Below are 8,943 nucleotides of genomic sequence, written 5' to 3'. Positions count from 1 at the left end.
ACAGAACAAATTGTCAGCAGTACCATATAAAGGAGGAGGTGTTTTCCCCCTCTTGCCATCCAGAATAACAGAGATATAAAAGAAGAAGCCTTGTGGCGCCGAGTGGTAAGCTGCAGTACTGCAGCCCGAGGTCTGCTTACGACCTGAGTTCAATCCCGACAGAAGTCAGTTTCAGGTAGCCGACTCGAGGTGACTCAACCTTCCATCCTTCTGAGGTGGGAACATGAATACCCAGCTTGCTGGGGCTAAAGTGTAGATGACTGGGAAAGGCAAAGGCAAACCACACTGCAAACATAGTCCACCAAGTAAATGGCATGATGTGGTGTCACTGTGTAACCTCTAACTGTGGGTTCTGTGGGGCAGAACTTGGAATGAGTTTGCAACAACAAATTTTTAAAAACAAAATGGTTTACTTTCTTAACATATAACATCAAACATCAACATTTAACATCACACTTCAAGGTCCTGTTCAGGTTGCATTTTCAAGTCCTTATATTTACAGTCTACTGATACTGCCAAGTCCAATTCTTCTTTGCAAGTGGGTTGGCTCCTGAAGACTCCAAGGGCTTGATGAACAGGATTCAACATGATGAAGGTTTCCAGGAGAACTCTCACCCATTACAACCACAAAAGAAACCCTGAAACAATAAACTCCAACATTTACAACATAGCAAAAATAAACAACTACCTTCCCAGTAGTTCCCAACAATATTGCAGTTTACCTTAACAAGGTGTTAAGGGCTTATACAACCAACGTCCGAGTCTGGTAGCCTTGTCTCCTCCAAACTACATGAGGTCTGCTGCAGCCTCTTGCTGCTCTGAGTCACCACCCCTTACTGGGTCAACCCATTCTGAGCATGGGGGTTACAACCGCACAGGTCAATAATGACCTGGTGCTTTTACAGGAGGCTACCAATACATTTAAACAGTCCAGAGTTCTTTGTGTCAAAGGAGGCCCCCAAAAGCTGCTAGGGAGGAAGCCTGCTTTTCATTCATCTACCTGCTACTTTGAGGACGTGTCTGCAGAGGTTGAAGCTTTTTGGGAGTTGGGGGCACCTACTTTGGTCCCTTGATCACTTATACTGTACTTAGAGGGACAGGCAGCTATGCTCAAGTCAAAGGAGAGAAGCCATTTTCACAAGTGGCACTAAATCTGGATACAGACAACCAGAGGCATATCTAGGGAAAATGTAGCCCGGTACAAAATTTGAGTTTTCCCATTTTGTGACTGCAAGCGATGGTGCTGTCTGATTCTTGAGCCCTAGGAAATGGGAGTCCAACAAAATGTCTCCAGTTGAGTAGGTGTCCCACCAGTTGCTTAGCCATACTGACCCCTCAGGCTGGACAGCCACTGGAGCAGATGGGCCTTTATCTACCTCTGCAAGGTGGGCCTTCTGCAGACTCCATAGCTGCAGATTCCATGAGATCTATTTTGGATTCACCAGGATTGCAGCAAAAAGTACCAATCACCAAACCAGAAAAAGCATCTTTGCTCTTTGAAAAAACAACATTTTTTTCTCAGTCTTCCAATATGAGAAGAGTGATATATGGATTTACTCGCCCACATCTAATTTCATTAATCATGAAGCTGACTCGATGCATTTAATTAGAAGAGACCCAAATTACTTTTGGTGGCTCGACACGATTATATAGATGAATAATTTATTTGCAAACCCTTGCCACTGATGGTAAGTTGTTGAATGTTCCACTGATTCACAAGCATTCCTCATGGGTTGAGCTCCTAACAAACCTAGCGCGCGCGCGCGCACACACACACACGTATGTATGTATGTATGTATGTATGTATGTATGTATGTATGTATGTATGTATGTGTGTGTGTATGTGTGTGTGTATGTGTATGTGTATGTGTATGTGTATGTATATGTATATGTATATATGTGTGTATATGTGTGTGTATATATGTGTGTATGTGTGTGTGTATGTGTGTGTGTATATATATATGTATGTATGTATATATGTGTATATGTATATATATATGTGTGTGTGTATATGTATATGTGTGTGTGTGTGTGTATGTATGTATGTATGTATGTATGGATGGATGGATGGATGGATGGATGGATGGATGTATGCATGTATGCATGTATGTATACATGTATATATATGTATATATGTATATGTATATATGTGTGTGTGTGTATGTGTGTGTGTGTATGTGTATGTATATGTATATGTATATGTGTATATATGTGTGTGTATATGTGTGTGTGTGTGTGTGCTAGGTTTGTTAGGAGCTCATATATATATTTACAAACCTAGCATATTTTTTTCTAAGTCAAAGAATTTGAGAGAGCGGGGGAATGAATATATGCATCTATTTGTTGAATGTAAGCTTATCCAGTTGAGAAAACACTGCTCGATCTTCCAGAGCAAAACCACCAAAACTCCTACTCCACAAATACACAGTAAGGATACAGTGAGTGGAATAATTCCAGTCAGGAAAATGGAACGGAAGATCTCCTTTCTTTGTGTCATTATTTCTATCTGAATTGCTGCCGCCGCCCAGGACTAATGAGTGCAACACCACAGATGAAGTATTGTTTGCCACACCTTGGAATTTTTTTAAAACATACTTTCTGCTTCCATTTAAAGAAAAAGAGCTTATTTTAAGGACTGAAAAATAATTACAGTTAAAAAATGATCCTTCTTGGGCTGCTCTGACTGTGAGCCTGACTAGGTGTTTCAAGAGAGCAAGACTCAGGTGATTGCTCAAGGCAGGTGTCCTGTAGGTTAAAGCAACTGTGCTTAATATTAGCAGTTTGATTCCCCCCTCCTCTTCATGAAACCTGTTGGGACGACACTGGGCCACTCACAGTTCCCTCAGAACTCTCTCAGCCCACTTGGAGGCAGGCAATGGCAAACCGCCTCTGAACGTCTCTTGCCTGAGAGCCAATGGGATTGCCATATGTCAGCCGTGACTTGATAGCACTTTACACACATGTATTCAGTATATCCATAGTTCTGGTGCTAGCAGTTCAGAGGCCTTAAAGTACACACTGACGCTGATGAAGAAATTGCTAATCATTTATTTGCAGCCCCATCTGGAAATGGGGCAGCCCCTACCAGTCAGGATCCCCTTTCAAGCCCTACCTGCCAGGATGCCTTTAGCTGAAAAAATGTTCAATTCCAGTCCGATAGCACCTTAGAGACCATCAGGAATTTCAGAGTATAAGCTTCTGAAAATCAAAGCTCTCTTCATCTGTCAGAACAGGGGGTAACCAGAGACAGGTTGGCTATTCTATGTTGGCACCTCACCTTTGGCAGGTGTCTGTCTTACTTTTATGTACCAGGCAAAAAAAATTCTTTTTACCCAGGGTTTTAACTGAGGGGTTCCATTTTTTCTTTCTTTCTTTTTTAAAAAGCTTTGGTTATGGTCCATTTCTACCCTGATGACTGGTTTATAGATATTAATTTAGGTTGTGGAACTCTTATTTGGTATGGTGTGTCCCCCTCCCACCCTCCCCCTCGGGATTGTTGTAACATAGATAATGCAGTGTCATTTTTATAATTATATTGCAGCATTTTTACTTTGTAAACCACATTGAGCAGGTCTCTGGAAAGACAGCATATGTTGGTAGAAAAAGCCATCAAGTCATAGCCATCTCCTATTGATTCCATAGGGCCGTGGTGGCGGACCTTTGACACTCCAGATGTTATGGACTACAATTCCCATCAGCCCCTGCCAGCATGGCCAATCCAATACATACATACATAACATCTGGAGTGCCAAAGGTTCGCCACCACTGCTGTAGGGTTTCAAGTCAAGAGAAAAGCAGAGGTGGTTTGCCATCACCTCAGCATATGGTGGTAGAAAAAGCCAACAAGTCATAGCCAACTCCTGTTGACCCCATAGGGTTTTCAAGCCAAGGGACAAGCAGATGTGGTTTGCCATCGCCTGTCTCAGCATAGCCACCCTGGTCTTCCTTGGTCGTCTCATATCTAAGTACTGACCAGGGCTGATCCTACTTAGCTTTGAAGATCTGACAAGACAGAGCTAGTCTGGTTTGTCCAGCTGAAGGCATAGAAAGCATTGCTATCAATAATAAATCAGTAAGTGATGAAGACTGTCCACGGCCCTACCCTTTGAATGAAAGACGAAAAAATACACGGGGAGATTTAATGGTGAGTCTGCCACATAAATTGCTGTCAAAGTTCAGCACTCCTGTCTCCATGTTGAAAACATAATGAACCATGTGGATGTTATTAATGCAACAGACCGCAAAGAAGAGAATTAAATGAAGGTCTTCTAAAGCCTTTAATTTTATTCTGTTTGCCTTTTCAATAATAGGATCCAAGAAAAATCGTCTGTGAAAACAGGGGGTTAAATCTTCCAGGAATTTTCCAAAGTAATAGCTGTCCTAAATAAAAAACCTCAGGCTACACAAGGCTGGGTGATTTTCTTATTACAAGCCCTGTGCAAAATCAGCCTTTTAAAAAAAAATCCATTTTGTGCTGTCCCCAATAAACCATATAGAAAAACTTCCTACCTCGATACCTAAATGTATTCAAGTAGAAAACATCTGCTGGGCCGACCACTGCAATCATAATAAACAGCTTTTCTTCATTTGACAGGGGCTGGGAAGGAAACAAAACACAGCAGGTGTGTTCAAAGCTATCATTTTCAACACACATTGATCACAGACATTTTGGAAAATTAATTGGGGACTGGAGGGGATAGGGGGAGGAGGATTAATTTTAATTTTTTCCCCCAGCGCAATGTTAGCCAAGTGCGGGGTATACAAGCAAGATAAATTTCTGTTGGGTGTTTTAGGACTGTTCCGGAGGATGAGAAGGTTTTATTCCTCAAATTGCACCAGAACGGTGCATCAGAAAACCTCTGTCCTTAGCATTTTGGCTCAGCAGCTGAGTATCTGCTTGGCAGAAGGTCCTAGGTTCAATTCCCGGCATCTCCAGTTAAAAGGAACAAGTAGTAGGTGATAGGGAAAATGTCCATCTGAGAAGATGGGTAGAAGAAGTGTTTGGGTTTATACCCCACCTTTCTTTCCTGTAAAGAGTCTCAAGACAGCTTACAAACTCCTTTTCCCTTCTTCTCCCCACAACAGACACCTTGTGAGGTAGGGGGGGGTAGAGGGAGTTCTGAGAGAACTGTGTCAGGCCCAAAGTCACCCAGGAGGCTTCATGTGAAGGAGTGGGGAAACAAATCCCGTTCACCATAAAAGAGAGCCACTATGGCATAGTGGTTAAGAGCAGGTGCACTCTAATCTGAAAACTCGGGTTTGATTCCCTGCTCTGCCACTTGAGCTGTGGTGAACCAGATTAGCTTGTGAACTCCAACACATGCCAGCTGGGTAACCTTGGACTAGTCACAGTTCTTTGGAGCTCTCTCAGCCCCACCCACCTCACAGGGTGTTTGTTATGGGGGGCAGGGTGGAAAAGGAGATTGTTAAAACGCCTTGAGTCTCCTTACAGGAGACTCTAAACTTTTCTTCTTCATGTGGAAGAGTGGGGAATCAAACCCGGTTCTCCAGATAAGATTCTACCTGCTCTTAACTACTACACACGCTCCCCTGGAGTGCTATTGCCTTTCAAAATACTGACCTTGAATGACCAACACATCTTCATTGGAATAAGGCAGGTATACAAACAAGGCATTGTGGTAGTCACAAGTTTAAGACCACCTTTAAACTTTCTGATGTGGCTAAACACAGCTGGAGTGGCAGATTTTCCCTCCATTCCTTCCCTGTATGCTGTATACTTGGAGTTTTACATCAGGCAGGGCCCAGGTCTAGATGGCTGAAGAAGAGAAAGGAGTTTGTAAGTCCTTTTTAGTCTCCTTACAGGAGAGAAAGGCAGGGTATACAGAGGAAAGTGGAAAAGAGGCCGGCGCTCTGGTGCATCCTCTGCTCCCATCCCATCCTGAAATGCCCCCGCCCCGCCCCAGAATGCCCCCATCCCACCCTGGAATGCCCCCGGAATGCCCCTGCCACACCCCGACAGGGGCGCCCCTTCGGTGTGTTGCACCCCCTCCGTCCCCTTGGAGCTACGCCTCTGAGAGTATAAATCCAAACTCTTCTCTTCTCCTTCTTATTCTACCGTATACAACTGAGCCATCCTATTCTTTGGGTCCAGCTAAGAATTCTTTGACTGATGGCAGTGAAAATAAAGAAGGCAAGGAGGTAGCATAACACACCATCACCCCAGAATGCTACATAGAGGTGTATTTTCAGAGGTTACACATAAAGGGAGTCACACTAGGAAAAGAGCAAAAAAGTTACAATGGGTATTCAGAGCCCTTCAAAGCAGGTACCAGTCCAGATTTTTGCTGCAGACCAAAGGTAGGCTTGGCCGGCTGCTTAGCTTGATTTCCTCTTGATGAAAGGATAGATGATTCCTGCACTGTTCTCTGCTTGGGGAACTGATGGGTGTCCAAATATGTCACAAGAACCTTTGGCATGTTACTGAAAGGCTTCAGAGACAATGAGGACCACATCAGCACTGCTTGTCAAAATAATGATCTCCACTATTGGCAAAGCCTGGGAAAAGAGTATCCTGCAACCAGATTGACTGGCACCTGTAACAACTATACTGGCAAATACATGATGTACCAAACAGTTCAAAGGACCAGGTGAACGTAACTAAATTTAGATCTTCACAGGGCTTTCTCTTTAAGAGCCGCAGAAATGAGGAAGTTTCTTCAAGTATTGTTTTCCCCATGATTTTGTGATAGGAAAAACCACCGTTGGTCATCTTCTTCCTAGGAAATAGAAGATGCTGGCAATTGTTTGCTGGTGTTTGGGATGCTCTCTTTCATGTTTTTGTGGCAGAGCTCCTGTACCACTCTCCATAATTGACGTTCAACAGATGGGACCACTTCACATAACAACACCACAACACTGAAGAAAAGCTACATCTATTGACTTTGTGCCTGATACAGAACCTCTGTTAATGGCCCCGTAACAAGCAGAAATTAAGTTGATGCAGTTTCTTATATCACCAGATCTCCAAGCTGCAAAAGATGTACCTGTTGACATTTTTGCTCCTGTCCAGTTATGCATCGATGGAAACTCAGTGCCTTCAATGGCTGCATGAGGGGCCAAAATTCAACAGGAGTGGCTTTTCCTGACATGCAGCTGTGACCAACAATTACAAGATGGACAGAAAGAGAGTTTGGCTCATCATCTCTCTGAAGGCTGCAGATTACAGAGACATATGCGCCGCTTGGAAAAGAGAGTGCTTTATAACCATCTGTTTTTATTTTATTCTATTGTTCTGCTTACTGACATTTTAATTGGTGATGTTGTTTGTTTACACTGGTTTTATATTGTATTGGTTTACTCTGATGTGTGCCGCCCTGAGCCCTATTGGGAAGGGCGGGATATAAATCTAACAAATAAATAAATAAAAATAACGTCTTGGATTCGGCTTGAAAGGTGGGGAAAAGGGGGAGGGGGAGTGTCACATGAATGCATACCTTATACCGAATGCTACCTTATACCGAGTAAGATCATTGGTGTATAAAATAATGATTAAAACAGCCCATGCAACAATAGCTTTGGGTTGGAAAGAAAAGAAAAAAATGGACATTTCAGAAATGGCTAGAATATATCTGGGAACAAGTGACACTTGATATTTTCGATATACGGTATTTAACCAAAAATAAGACGTGGCACGATAAACAGAATGAAATTTTGAAGATATGGACAATATACACGGACTGGATGAAAGAAGCTCGAGTCAATGAAGAAATATGGGAGAAGAGGCTACGGAGAATGAACTTGCTGCTGTTTGTGTGTCAAAACTATGAAGAAGATGAAACGGGAGGGGAGGGAGAAAAGGGGGGAAATGTATTGTTTGAAAATGTATGAAGAAGGATATTATTATAAACTGTAACATTCAAATGATACAATAAATTTTTTTAAAAGTATTTTCAGTGGTAGAGACTCTCCAGGATTTTATATATTGTTTTTTTTTTTAAGCTAGGAGGACCAGGGATTGAATTTGGAATCTTCTTCATGCAAAACAGATGCTCCGTCGCTGAGCCAAGTATATAAACAGAATGGAGATTTGGCTACATACCTGTCTTTCAGTGGGAAGGGGCAGGAACAATAACGAGAAAGACAGAGCTGGCCTTGTTCCAAGGAGCCATATGCGTTTTTTGCAGGAAGAGGTTCAGAAGGTGGCCCAGTACTGTCAAGTCACAGCTGACTTAACGGTGACCTCGTTCAGAGGTGGTTTGTCATTGCCCGCCTCGGCATCATGACTGATGTTCCTTGGGGGTCTCCCGTCCAAATACTTGTCAGCTTCTGAGATCTGGCGAGATCAGGCTGGGCTGGGCTATGCAAAAAAGAACAGGCAACCGAGAGAGGATATGACAGAAGCTTGCAAAATCATGAGTGACGTAGCAGGAGAACTAACAGGGAAAGATCCGTTCACACGCTTTCAAAATGCAATCCACCGGGGAAAGCCATTGTAAGCAGCCGTGCCAGGCAACGAAGGGAAGGCTGCAGTGTAGAACAGAAACACATACAAACAGCTGTCTTGGATTAAGTTTTAAACCGACTCCAGATGCTTGTTAAAGCATGCTGAGCAAAGGTCAATAGCAATGAGAGCAGGACTCTTATCAGCCTGTGGGACTTTCTGTTCTCAGAGCTGCCGGTGTCCTACAGTCATTTGTTTAAATGCTTAAGCCATTAAAGAGATCCAGGACATGACAGGTTCGGTAAATGGCTTACGGCAATAGCCTGTATAAGCCAGCATGCATCTCCATTTAGGGTTCCATTTTTCCTGGGGAGGGCGGGACATTTTCTGTAATCTTCTGCACAAGGCTGGTTCTCTTGAGAGACGAAGAGAGTTACTATGGTTTTTTGTAATAAACTGTTTTGCAATAAATAGATAGGGTGGAAACAGAGGAAGCAAACTCATGCTGGCTAGCAGCCAATACCCTCTAGCAACATCAGCCT

General features: G+C 43.1%; 1 long non-coding RNA gene across 1 annotated transcript; it reads right to left on the bottom strand.

Annotated features, from left to right (window-relative positions):
• Positions 1 to 578: 578 nt before the first annotated feature.
• LOC125437274 lies at positions 579 to 8,311 on the bottom strand. The gene is made up of 3 exons (XR_007245157.1): positions 8,060 to 8,311; positions 4,510 to 4,597; positions 579 to 638 (listed from the first exon to the last, which is right to left on the bottom strand). It is a non-coding gene; the product is annotated as an uncharacterized LOC125437274 (long non-coding RNA).
• Between the last annotated feature and the right edge of the window lie 632 nt (positions 8,312 to 8,943).

Source organism: Sphaerodactylus townsendi, linkage group LG07, assembly GCF_021028975.2.
Source record: "Sphaerodactylus townsendi isolate TG3544 linkage group LG07, MPM_Stown_v2.3, whole genome shotgun sequence".
In the NCBI taxonomy this organism is placed as follows: Eukaryota; Metazoa; Chordata; class Lepidosauria; order Squamata; family Sphaerodactylidae; genus Sphaerodactylus; species Sphaerodactylus townsendi.
This window is presented reverse-complemented; position numbering and strand designations above follow the sequence as displayed.